Source organism: Mustela nigripes, unplaced genomic scaffold, assembly GCF_022355385.1.
Source record: "Mustela nigripes isolate SB6536 unplaced genomic scaffold, MUSNIG.SB6536 HiC_scaffold_75, whole genome shotgun sequence".
In the NCBI taxonomy this organism is placed as follows: domain Eukaryota; kingdom Metazoa; phylum Chordata; class Mammalia; order Carnivora; family Mustelidae; genus Mustela; species Mustela nigripes.
In genome coordinates this window covers 5174702-5188768 of record NW_026739490.1, presented here as the reverse complement: position 1 = coordinate 5188768, position 14067 = coordinate 5174702, and the positions used below count along the sequence as shown (strand labels likewise).

General features: G+C 47.2%; 1 pseudogene; it reads right to left on the bottom strand.

The window, feature by feature from the left end:
• Positions 1-2218: 2218 nt before the first annotated feature.
• On the bottom strand, positions 2219-10790 carry LOC132008171 (isoleucine--tRNA ligase, cytoplasmic-like; annotated as a pseudogene).
• Between the last annotated feature and the right edge of the window lie 3277 nt (positions 10791-14067).

Genomic DNA, 14067 nt, shown 5'->3' with positions numbered 1-14067 from the left:
GCATGTTTGAGGAGTTGATGTACTGTGAGGAGTGGTGAGTAAGGTTGGTGCAAGTCTCAGGACTGAGAGAGTGGAAAGGAGTTTATGAACAATACCAAGGACTCTATTGGGATGGTGATGTGAATTTATCATGTGTGTGATTTCATGGAGAAAGCTAACTCTTGGGTTCATCCAGAAATACTATTTTGTCAGGCCCCCTGCTCAGTGGGAAGCCTGCTTCTGCCTCTCTCTCTGCTGCTCCCCCCAACTCATGCGCGCTCTCTCTCTCTCTTTCACTCTGCTGTCTCTCTCTCTCTCTCTCTCAAATAAATAAATAAAATCTTTAAAAAAAGAAAAGAAGGGGCACCTGGGTGGCTCAGCTGTTGGGCGTCTGCCTTTGGCTCGGGTCATGGTCCTGGGGTCCTGGGATCGAGCCCTGCATTGGGCTCCCTGCTCGGTGGGAAGCCAGCTTCTCCCTCTCCCACTCCCCCTGCTTCTGTTCCCTCTGTCGCTGTGTCTTTCTCTGTCAAACAAATAAATAAAAATCTTTTAAAAAAGAAAAAGAAAGAAAGAAAAGAAGAACAACTGTGTTTGGACCGAACTCTCAAAGCTTTAATGTAACAATCTGGGATGGGGCCCAGATACTGATGTTCTTCAAAAGCTCCCTGGATTATTCTAAAAGTGGACCAGAGTTGAGAACCAGTGGCTTACATTCCTCATGACCCTGCACTTGCGGCTGGCCAGGTGTCTCAGTTAGGATTAGATTCAGGTGCAGGGAACAATGCACAACATAATCATGGCCCAAATAAGGGAGGGGGTTACTTCTGGCTGATATAAAAATTCAGTGCTAATGGTTCAGAGCAAGGTTGGCCCCCTGTGGTGTCAGAGGCTCAAATGCCTTATGTTGTTACCCTTCCTTGCAAGGCCTCCATTCCCAAGTTCATTCAAGAGCTAAGACTGTTATTCCAGCTCCAGCCATCATGTCTATATTCTGGCCAGCAAGAAAGACCTGGCAGAAGAGCAGAGGCCGCCATCCCGTTAATGACACTGAAATGTCCCACAGCATCCCTATATCCTCTGTGATAAAGAAACATTTCAATCTTTGTCTTCAAAGCTCTGGCTTTTGTTTTGGAAGGCCTCCTCTAAAGATGATAAAGATATTCTCTGATTTCTTTTTTTATCTGAGAGAAAGTTTATTGTTCTGATTTACTGAGACTTAAAATATTCCATTAAGAAAATCCAGGTAGCTGAAATATCTCAGGGCGCCTATGGCTGGCTCAGTCATTAGAGCAAGTGACTCTTGATGTCAGGGTTGTGAGTTGGAGCCCCACATTGGGTATAGAGATGACTTACAAATAAAATTTAAAGAAAGAAAGAAATTGGGGTGCCTGGGTGGCTCAGTCAGTTAAGCGTCTCCCTTCAGCTCAGGTCATGATCCCTGGGTCCTGGGATCAAGCCTGGCATTTGGCTCCCTGTTTGGTGGGGAGTCTGCTTCTCCCTTTCCCTCTCCCTGCTCATGCTCTCTCTCTCTCTCTCACTCACTCTCTCTCAAATAAAATCTTTTAAAAAATAATTATAGGGTGCCTGGGTGGCTCAGTGGGTTAAGCCACTGCCTTCGGCTCGGGTCATGATCTCAGGGTCCTGGGATCGAGTCCCGCATGGGGCTCTCTGCTCAGCAGGGAGCCTGCTTCCTCCTCTCTCTCTCTCTGCCTGCTTCTCTGCCTACTTGTGATGTCTCTCTGTCAAATAAATTAAAAAAAAAAAAAAAAAAGAAAAAAGAAAAATAAATAAATAAATAAAAAATAATTATAAACAAAAATCTTAAAAAAGAAATATTTAACACTGCCCATTTCTTCAAAAGTTCTGAAATAAGTTTTAAAAAACCACAGAATGTATACGCACACACTATGCCACTTAAATCACTTCCGCCATCTACACTTGAAGACTTCAAGTATAGACATAAACCCTGAAGTTCTCAGGTAAAAGCCTTAACTGAGCATAGAAGCTCATCCTAAGGCTTTTTCTGGTGAGCCTCCCCACAACATGACTGGGTAGGTATTTGGGGTTAAGTGTGACTGTTACTGGGAGGTTCCAAGTCACATGATGGGTCAATCCCATTTCAGTTTTAGACCAAAAGCAGCTCATGATACATGCCCCTGAAGGGGCTGTGTTCAGTGTATGCATGTAAGGGACAGGTATGTGCCAGGGGAGGTTGCCTGAAACGCATTAATAATGAAAGTCAGAAGTCTGCTGTTGTCAGGAATATAGAAACATACATCTTCAGGTTCAAAGTCTTCCTGGGGATTTCTTCATCATTTCATCTGTGAGTCTCATTCAGAAACAGTTTTAGCTTCCTGCTCAGAAGGCCGAATGCCTTGGCAGCTTCGTACAGAAGACCTTGGGGGCCGCAAGTCAAGTCTACCCAAGTGGGGTTTCCAGTAGGAGAGTACCCACTGTTCCTATGAAACACTCTCCCATGCCTGTTCAGGAGCTGCAGTTTGAGCACTGGCAGAGATCAGTGCCTGGCTCTCCACCACGGCGCAGGCAGAACCTGCTGCCATCCTAAGGCTTTTTCCGGTGAGACTTGGTAAGTCGGGTTGGTTTCATATTTCTCTTTCATCATGGAGGACAGCCAGCTCTGTATGTTTTCCACCAAAATATTAGTGACAACACTTCAGCTTTAAAAGATGTAACCTACTATTGCTTTTTGGATTTTTCCAGAAGCAACCCTCCCATCTTGCTTGCTGCCATTTGTACCAATGTTATGATGGATGTTACGAATGTGCAGGGCCAGGCAGGGATGATCTTCTGGTGAGTGTAATGATCAGGTCAGACCCCTTTAACTGTGTTTGTTTGTTTAAACATTTTGTTTATTTACTTGAGAGAGAGAGAGAGAACAAGCAGGGGGAGGAACAGAGGGAGAGAGACAAGTAGACTCCATGCTTAGCGTGGAGCCTCATGTAGGGCTTGATCCCAGAACCCTGAGATCATGACCTAAGCCAAAATTAAGAGTTGGATGCCCAACAAACTGAGCCACCCAAGTGCCCCTAATTTTTTTTTTCTTGAATAAGGACTTTATCTGATGTTGGGACTGGATACGGTTTCAAGGGAGCCTTTATGGTGGCAAGTATGAACTCCATGTGGCTTTCAGTAACATTCAGATACTTCCCTGCAGACTCTGCTTCATAATAAACTATTATTTCATCAGTTACAACTAGACTGCACTTTCTGTGAAGTTTCTGGTTGTGAGCTACTCCTTCATCCATGTAAGAGAACCAAAGCCTGAGCATCCGAGGGTCATCCCTCCTGTTGTCTGATCAAAGGTGTACATGAGACAAATGTCCTCTTCGTGCAGTTCCTGCCTTCTGCAACAATGGTCCCTCTCCTGGAAGCCCTCCAGCAACTCATCCCTCGGCTGCTTGATGGACATATCACAGCCTTCAAGTTTCCCATCAGAGGCTTCCCCCAGGACCATGGGATCAGGATCTGCCCTTGGGGGAATGTCACATATGTATTTTGTCTAAAGATAGTATAGCTTTTCAAACATTCAATTCCTCAGCGATAGACTTCTCCAAAGACTTGGTCTCAGTAAGAGCTTCCGGATCCTGAGGGGATAACCGCAATTTCTTTCAAAGGATACTTTATCAGAATGGTTTTGGAGTTTCAAATCACTCACCCACATTCAATCAGACTACATCCAAGACAATGCACCCTCTGTTTTCTTGTCAATCAACTCCTCTCAAACATAGGGCAGCATGAGGTAGTGGACGCTGTTGTATGTCTGTCCTGGACAGAAATAGGGTAAGTCAGCATCTTTGAATTCCAGGACATCAGTTCAGTAGGAAAAGGTGTATAAGGGGCTGAAAGTCTACACAGGGAAGACAGGACACTGAACAAAGTCTCCAGGGCCATAACATAGTCCTCTACCCTGTTTGCACCCTTTTGTCTTCTCCAGTTCCTCCTGACATACCAGTTGGTCAGGACATCCATGAACTTGATCAGGCAAAGCACAACAGTATAGAGCCTGTAATCTGTCATTTCGGTGTCAAAAAACCCAATAAGTACCTGTGTGAAAGGCAGGACCCTCTGGTCTGTGATGTTGGCACTTTCTTAAGCCATGTTTTGGTTGTAGGAGAATTCCATTTCTTCCTTATTCTGCAACTTCAGGATGTTATGGATGAAGAAGCAGTAGGCACTGTACCAAGGAAGCAGCACATCCTTCAAGATATCACACATACCCTCCTTCTTAAGGCTGAGGCTTCCTGCTCTCACCGCAGGGGAGTTAATAAGATACAATCTGAAGGCATCGACACCATATTTATGGATGACTGAAAGTGGATCCAGATAATTCTTATTTTGTTTGCTCATTTTTTGGCCAGCACTCTCCAGGATGAGCCTGTTCACAATCGCATTCCTAAAAGACACTGTCCTAAGAGAACAATGGCCAGCACCACCAGAGTGTAAACCAATCCTCTGGTCTGGTCAGCGTCTCAGCATCCTCAAACTCCCTCTTGCTTTCAAATGATAATGAAGTTGAGCATAGGGCATGCTGCCACTCTTGAACCAGCAGTCAAACTCTTTAGAGATGCGGTGCAACAATTTTCACAGCAGGCAGGGATGGTCAGATGGTCAATGCTCTCTCTGTGCAGATCAGAGATCTTTTTTTCCCAACAGTTCTTCAAGTTCTGCATTGACCCAATGTGTACTGCCTCCTCAAAGTCATCATTGACCCACGATGGGATTGGGGTGCCCCACTACCTGTTTCTGGAAATTGCCCAGTCACATGCATTCTTCAGCAAGTTTCCTAAACACTTTTCTCATACAAACTCTGGGACCCAGAAACACAGGTCACTAATTCCTCAGCAACCAGTCTAACCAACTTCTCCACCAGCTAGGCTCTGCTTTATAAATGAGGGGAGTGACCAACCTCCAGCAAGAAGGGTAGCTGTGAGTGAAGGTACTGGCAACAAGAAGTCGGCCTCCTTTTTTCAGGGTCCTGATGATGTTTTTATGTTTCTGTCAGCATCCCTCACAGGCTGTCCTGTGAAATCAGTCACTTCTGATGTCGAACAACCTCAAGCATCCATAGGGCGAAAAGGGGAAGTCTCTCCACATGATGCTGAAGTCCACACAGAACCATTAATCATCAGCACTAAAGTAAAGAGCCTGGTGGGCCACTTCAGGGCCCTTCGCCTCCTGCACATGGCCATCAGCAAGCCCAGTAAAAGCACCATTCTCCTTACCTGGACAAAATAGTCAAACAGGGGCCTATATCTCTTGCTCTTTGAGATAGGTGCCAGGAAGTCTTTCAAGGATCTCATAGTCACTCTCCATCTTATGGAGGGCTCATAATCTGGCTTCTGTGAAAATCAGTAATTTTCCTCTGAAAAACATCTTTAATCTTCATATACTGCGTATCTGGATTAACACACAGGACAAGGTTACTAAGATGTCTAGGGAGTGGTTATCTAAGCAACCAAAGGTACAGTTTCATCTTCCTCCAAAAGGAACATTACAAATATTGAAGGATCTTGAACATCTTTGTATTTCTGGTGAGACTCAAAGTTGGAAAGTGGAATGTTACATGTGGTAGAGAAGGACATACCTCTATCCACAAGGCCTTTCTATCCATACCTCTATCCACAAACCCTTTGTTGTAGAGTTGTTTGAATACCCACTAGACTGATCCCATGAATTGTGGATACAGAGTGTTGTAGTCATTGTCAAATTCAATACACTGGCCAGCCCTTCTAATAGCGGACTTCCATGATATCACTTCACAGATTGATTGGCACTGATTGTTATGCTCTACAATCCCTATTTTGGCTATGTCCTCTGATCCTCTGGTTCCCAGTATCTTAACAATATCATGTTCTCCATGTAAGCCAAGAAAATCCCATCCAAATCTTCTGTCAAAATGAGACCCACTCTGGTGAGCATATCTGGTAACTATATCTTTCATTGTCCCTGCACACATATGTTCATAGTGAAGCAGTCCAGTTGCAAAAGGAGGTCCATAATAAAATGTAGATCTGGGCCCATGTTTTGACTGCTCTAACCATTCCTGAAAACAGGGGCACCTGGGTGGCTCAGTCAGGTAGGCCTCCGACTTTTGATTTCAGCTTGGGTCATGATCTCAGACTGGTGGGATAGAGCCCCAAGCTGGGCTCCATGCTTGAAGGGGAGTCTGCTTGAGGTTCTCTCTGTCTCTCTCCCTATGCCCTTCCCACCCCCTGCTCTCTTTCTCAAATAAAGAAATCATTTTTAAAAATTAAAAAGAAACAGGCATGGCCTGGAAATGGACACAGGGTAGGAGCTATGGGGAGAGCTTGGAGTGTCCCTGCACATTCTTTATGGGTATCCAAGATTGTGAGGTCCCTAACTGTTCTTTGTGCCATTTCTCAGGCTTGTGCTGACAGAGCAGCTTTGAGGAATGTGGTAATACCTTCCTCTAGGACAAAGAGCAGGCCTGATTATTTTTTGCTATAAAAGACCTGGGTTCCCCAGGCTCAGTGTTCTCAGATGCAGCACAAACCTACTGCATACACAGCATCCACTGAGGCCCTCCACATTGCCCCTGTAGGACTTGGGGGGAAAGGGAAGCGATGTAAACTCTGCTTATGCTGCTTGCTGTGCCCTGAGTAATAAAGTCCTTAGTCTCATCTTGGCCAGCATCCAGGAAACTGTAAGAGGCCAATTAATCACTGATCCACAGGAGAAATTCAGATGCCAGACTATGATGGTTTTGGCAGTGAGGATGTGTTGCTAAAGGAGACATGGCCTTTCTGGAAGAGGAAGGACCCTGTGGACCAGGCCAAGGGTTACAAAGAGACTCCCTGGCATATGTTAGTGAATTCTCTCCTCGCAGTGGTGGATGGCAAGGTGAGGGGGGCTCCAGTGAGGGCCTCCCAATGGCCTACCTGTTAATGAGATGAAGCAGGGAGAGATAGGATTGAAACAAGCCCCCGGAACAGTGCTTTGGTTCCAGCTTACTCTCATCTACGCAGGAGGTGGAAGGGAAGTCATGATGGTGGGGTGACAGTATGGCTCTGGCTGCTGAGTCAAAGGACTTAAAAGTTGAAATAAATGGTATCGGTCGGTATGTTTGACACAGAACCTAACGTGAACCAAAAGCATTACACATGGGGGCGCCTGGGTGGCTCAGTGGTTTGGGCTGTTGCCTTCGGCTCGGGTCATGATCTCAGGGTCCTGGGATCGAGCCCCGCATCGGGCTCTCTGCTCTCTCTCTCTCTCTCTCTCTGCCTGCCTCTCTGCCTACTTGTGATCTCTGTCTGTCAAATAAATAAATAAAATCTTTAAAAAAAAAAAAAAAAAGCATTACACATGTATTTGGGTGAGCCATTCAAACCCAAGTGACCAAAAAACTTTGCTTGCTGGCAAGGACCTGCTCTGTCCCTCTATGCACCCCGATCCCTCTCCCCCGTCAGCTGCTTTGATGAAAAAGTGGAGTATGCTAGGAACTTCATGGAGGGATGGGCTTAGACATTTGTAGCTCTGTAGGACCTGTCACCTTACCAAGCCTGTCACCCCCTTACCATGTACTGTGGATAGATGCAGCTGGGATGGCTGAAGGGACCAAGGAATGCAGTGTGGGACTGGGGCAAAATGACCCCGGGCTCAGGGGGGGCTCTGGGCTGACACTAGAGGTACATGGCCAGTGGTATGTCAACTCTATAGCCAGAAGCCAAGATAAAATAAAAGCCTACCAGCTGTCCCCACTGCTGTCCCATGAGCTAGCCTCCCCCACCCCCCAGCACCCTCTGTGCTCCTCCATCCTTCCTCCACGCCCCCGCATCTCCTCAAAAGCCCCCAAACCTCCCCATCCCTCTGCCTTGGAATAGCATGATTTCCCAATGCCTGGGTGGTTCAATCAGTTAAGTGTCTGCCTTTGACTCAGGTCCTGATCCCAGAGCTCTGGGATCCAGTCCAGCATCCAGGTCCTTGCTGGGTGGGGAGTTCACTTCTCCCTTTACCTGCTGCTCTCCCTGCTTGTGTACTCTCTCTCTGACAAATAAATAAAATCTTTTTAAAAAGAAGGGAGGTGGGGCGCCTGGGTGGCTCAGTGGGTTAAGCCACTGCCTTCGGCTCAGGTCGTGATCTCAGGGTGCTGGGATTGAGTCCCGCATCGGGCTCTCTGCTCAGCGGGGAGCCTGCTTCCCTCTGTCTCTCTCTGTCTGCCTCTCCATCTACTTGTGATTTCTCTCTGTCAAATAAATAAATAAATAAAATCTTTAAAAAAAAAAAAAAAGAAGAAGAAGGGAGGTGGATAGCATGATCTCCTATTTCCTGGCACTGTTGCTACAGCTCCTGATTAGCACACACTAAACTCCTTAGTCTGTTTTTCCATAAGGTTAAAAAAAAATAAAATCACCCAACTTCAACAGCTGGGCTCTGAGCAACATTTGCAGTAGGGAAGGGAAATTAAAGCTACCCTGTAGCTGGGATCTTCGGGCCAATGATCTGCGTTGGGGATGCCACTGCTGAAAATATAATTGGTATTGGTGCTTGTACAGGCTTGTGCTGTGAGTGCTCCTAGTGTCAGCGCATTTGCCCATTCAGAGGCTGCTGCTTGTCCACAAGTGATTCCTGAACACTCGAAATGGAACAAACTACAGGATTCCAAGAGGAGAAAGGTGAACAGGAAAATAGCCTCTATGGCTGCAATTACGTAAAGGCCATTTCCAGGTACAACAGCGCCACCAGCCGGACACAGTCGTGAAGTACATCGCTTTAAAGAACAAAAAAAAAAAGAACAACAACGGAAAAAACCCTGCTACTACCTTGTTGCTGATCCTGTACTGGTCCTGTCACTTTACTCCTGACGTCCCCCATTCTGGCACAGGTCAGCTTGGATTTGGCGGCTATCGAGAGAAGAGCACAAAAGGCCTTAACGGTCAAATGGAAATGCTTTATTCAAGAGTACAGCTGGCCTGTCCCTATCATAACCCGAATTGTACGTGGAAGGGTGGTGGCAATCCCTTTGGGGAGAACTCCCTTCCTCACTTCATCACCTGAAGCATCACTTGCTAGCTCAGTGGGGCCCTCGATTCACAGAGGGTCCCCCAAGTGCCTGCCTGGTTCACTGTTGGTTTGGCTACGCTCACCCCTGATGATGTCCACACTCCACCCCAGCACCAGCACAGCAGAATCAAAAGAGCCATGTTCATTCTGCTCAATGTGCAGAACTCAAGGCAGTGCTGATAGCTCTCACCGATACTTCCCCTGATGAAACGTGACCCACTTTTACTGCATTATGTCTTGTCATCAATGACCTAGCAGTCCCGTGGGGGAGACCAGCAGATCAAAGACATTTCTCACAGGAACTGTGAATTGAAAACAGATCTATCTGCCAATCACACACCCCAGGTCATTCATGGAGATGCCCATGGTAAGGACCCTTCTCTAGTATGACCTGCAGGACTCAGGCTACCAACCCAGCCTGCGCTGGCCATACACCTCCCACCATTGCCTAGACCCATCATTGCACCAGACATGGCAACACAGCCACAATTGTGGACAGGGCACAAAATAGAGAACTGTCTGTTTCCGTTGTAGAGGCCACTATAAAACTTGTGATGCCTCCTAGAAATTAGACTGCTTGTCTCACTGTAAAGAAGCCATATCGCAGGGGGCACTGCTCCTGTCTGCTCCTAGATAACTGACTATCTCTGAATAGAGGTCCATTTTCAGGTCATCGTGTTCCTACCTTAATCTGACCAGGAGACTGGCCACATTTCTGTGGCCCTCGTAACTGAGCCATGTGAAGTTTTGGCTTTTCACACTGTCTACAGCCTGACAGTGATGTACCCTTTGTTGCAAAAGCCACACAACAAGGGGCCCATAGTCAAGGTATCTGACGGCCATGCCAAGCGCCTTGCCATCTGCAGGCATTCCATATTATTGGGCATTGGAATGGCTGCCTCAAAAATTACTCACAAGCCTCTGACTACCTCCCTCCTCTCCTTCTGGCCCACACACTTCAGTGAGACCGTGTGGTCACTGAGCATAGTTGTCCCCAGACAAGAATCATCCCTCAGCCATTTCTCCAGTAATGATCAGGACAAAAGGGGGGGTTATATAGCCCTTTTCTGAAGATTTGGGATTCAGATTAGTCCTGGAAATAGTGCTTCCTTTTGTCCTCCAAGAACAACCCCTGGCCAGCTTAGCTGGTACAGCCTCTGGTTGTCAGCCTGGCAGAGGGGATCTAGGGAATTCAAACTTTACTCTGGTTTAGCCCCTGGACTCTCCAATGGCTTTACACAAGCCTAGGTCATAAAGGTAATGATGACGTAGTTGAGTACACGTAGTTGAGTACACTGCCCCCTACGTGGGCCCACAGAAGCCAAGGTTGGAGATAACAGGGGTCTCTGTGCATTTGGTTCCACTCACACCTGGCCCCGCCAGATAACAGGTCAGGGTGCAGTAGGGAAAGCCTGGAGAAAAGGCGAAGTGCTAGCTGCTACTGGAATGGACACTGGTCCCACAGGTGCAGAGGCCCGGGGGCACCCCAGATGCCAGGAGGTGCAGGGAGGGAAGGGTGACTGACCTCCTCTGTGTTCCCCCAGTCCAGCCCTGCAACCTGGCAAAACCACCACCTGGTTTATACGAGTTACGTGTCAGCGGTCAGCCTGACCCCTTCTGGTTTTGGCGTCCTGTGTCCACGTGCTATGGAAACAGGAAACTCACATCCCCCATGACAGGTCCTGGACTATTCGGTTGTGCCCTTTGCCAATGATGGCAGCTCCGAAATGCCAAACCTCCCCTCCCCTGACCTTGGACAAACGCGCCATCCGGTACAACCTTGTTGCGGTCTGATGGGTACAGATGCACACGCTTTTCGTGTCGCCTGAGTGTTCTTGGGTCATCATATATGGCAACCGAGGCTGCACCAATTTGGTGACACTGCCCACAGGGCTTAACCAATCTGCACAATGGAGATACCAATCAGAATTCACCGCAAATCTTGAACTGGGGTGACATGTGTGGAGGCATATGTTTGTATGTGGGCCATGGAATGGCTCTCCTTTAGGGATGGGGATTACTTTTTGGCCCATCTACTGCCTCCCATCATTATTGGCAGTGACATCCAAAGTCAGTAGATTAATCTAAAAGTCACTTGTGAGAATTGTAATGGATTGTAACCTGGGTTTAGACTATCTCCCAACCATCTGAAATTAGACCTACTGTTCCCCTTGTGTCGCCCTTGGGACTCATTCACTAGTGACTGAGTCTGGGACACTAGGTGGCCAGGTTGAAGCCAATACTCAAAGTTGGCCTCATCTTGATGCTTCAAGTTCTATAGATAGTAGACTTAATTAAATTCTGTATGAGACAGATTGAGCAGCTTTGGTCCCAGGCTCTGTGATCAGATTAATCAGCGTGGCGGATGGCGCGGCATACTCATGTGAATATTCAAGTCAGCCAAGAATGTGCAGGGCCGATTGTTGGGAGAGGCAAACCACATCAGCCCTGTGCATCACTGTACATTTGTGCTGGGCATGCCAGGAATATAAGGCCCTGACCACTGTGCCTGAAGTAGGTCTCGGGGTTGTGTGTGCAGCAAGCAACCTTGAGGTTGCTTCAAGGACAAAGAGCTTGCTTATTGATTCCTACAAAAGGGGCGGCTTCCCCATTCTCATGCCCACCACATGCACAGCGCCCAGAGGGCTCCCCTGTGTGGCCCCTGGAGGACTTGGAGGCCAAGGCAACTGATGCTGACAGGATGCTTTCATTACTTGCTGTGCTGTGAGTAATAAAGCTCATTGTCTCTGATCCAGGAATCGTATGTCTTCAGCCAGCCTCCATTAACAGGTCAACATTCACATCCAGTAACAGGTTAACTTTTTAGCTTGAAAGTAAGGCAAGTTCAAATTCCAAACACTTACACGGTCAGTGCTAAAAAGGGCCTCAGGTGAAGGGCTGTCCTTGGGTGTTGGCTCTGTCTCCTTGTCATGCCAGGACAAAATACCACGGATGAGAGGCTTGCGTCACAGACAGTTATGGTCTTATGTGCTGGAGGCTGGGAAGTCCAAGCTCAATGTGCTAGCCAATTCATTGCCTGATGAGGACGCTCTGCCTTGCTTGCAAGTGTCCTCCCATGGTTGGGGGAGAGTTCTCCCTTCCACTCCTCACAAGGGCACCAACCCTATGCGATTAGTGCCCCATCCTTGTGATGTCATTTAACCTTTACCACCACCTCCCAGGGCCCAGAACAGGAATTTCAGGGGAACATAAATATTCAGTCCATAACCAGTGTCATGCAGGTGTCAGTTAAGACTAGAGAGGACAGAAGCATTGAAAGAAATGTTGAGAACAGGCGGAAGTGGACTAATTACGGAGAAGGGATTCTGAGGGGTATGGCCAATGTTTTGGGAGGTGAGGAAGTGGTGGATGCTGAGTCAGGGCCAAGGAGAAGCAGAGCATCATGGGACTAAGTATGAGACCAGGAGGGCCAACCTGTGGAATCCACGGTTTGATAGATGAGTGACAGAAACAGTCATGAGAAGCATGAAAACAAAAACTTTAATTAAAGTTAAAGTTATTAAAAATCAGCACTAGGAATACTACACAGAAGTGGGAAGACTCTTACGCATGACAACACGGATAAACTTTCACAGATCTAACAATGAATAAAAGCCAGATACAAAAAACTCCACAGTGCATGATACCATTTAGACGAACCCCAGAATGGAGAAAACTCATTTATGGGGCGCGCACTGACAAGAAGGAGGAACCCGAAAGGCTGCTGCGATGTGGCAAAGGGCTTGTATCTTAATCCAGGCAGGGGCTATATTGGTATATATGTGCAAAAACTTTATCGAGGTATACATGTGGTATGACTGCATTATACCTTAATTTTTAAAAATCAGCATTTTTTGAACAATTTTTTTAAAAAATTGGGCTTTGGGCCAAATCGATTATCTACATACATTTCACCCAACCTGAAGCAATCTCACCAGTAAAAAGAAAGGCCCACATACAGCCTGATCCAGAATAGGAGGTCCCTTGGTCCACCACTCCTGTTCAAGTGGTAGGGAACTTCTATCACCGGGCCCACACCGGGGTGTGCTAGTTTCAGTTCGTATGGGCTCTGAAGAACCTGCTGTGTGTATCTCTTCCCCACATATCCAGTCACATCACGTTACTCGTTTGAAATGAGCCATAGCCGAAATATAGCTCATGAAAATCAGCGAATGCAGGGGTGCCTGGATGGCTCAGTCATTAAGCATCTGCCTTCAGCTCAGGTCGTGATCCCAAGGTCCTGGGACTGAGCCCCACAGCGGGCTCCCTGCTTAGCAGAACACCTGTTTTATCCTCTCCCATGCCCCCTGCTTCTGTTCCCTCTCTGGCTGTGTCTCTCTCTCTGTCCAATAATAAATATATAAAAATCTTAAGGAAAAAAAGGAAAATCAGCCAATGTTTACAAGTCAGGTTTATTTTTTTTGAGAGGTGGTTGTTAAACACGTAGCCATCACACCAATGGACCCTCGGCACCCCAGGCTTACCCAGGAAGAAATGAAGCTAAGGATAATTAGGCAAGAATATTTTATTATATTAACTATACCTACTTGAGTCCCTAGACCCCAAGTCCTTTTCACCTGTGGTGTTTTCCAAGGACCTGGCTTCAATGAGCCAAGTGGCCACTGAAGGTTAAAAAGCAGAGGCCTTGGGGCGCCTGGGTGGCTCAGTGGGTTAAAGCCTCTGCCTTTGGCTCAGGTCATGATCTCAGGGTCCTGGAATTGAGCCCGGCATCGGGCTCTCTGCTCATCGGGGAGCCTGCTTCCCTCTCTCCCTCTGCCTGCTTCTCTGGCTACTTGTGATCTCTCTCTCTCTCTCTCCGTCAAATAAATAAATAAAATCTTAAAAAAAAAAAAAAAGGCAGAGGCCTTGATGCTTTCTACCCCAGGAGTGGGTATAGGTGACGCGGCAGAGCAGGGCTGGGAGACAGGGGGAAGGCATGCTAAGTTCGTCTATTTGGGGCACCCTGTATGACCCCCCTCATACCTAATTAGTCATGAGTTCCTGACCTCTGCCCCCCAGACAAATAGTCATCATTCAAAGATTTGT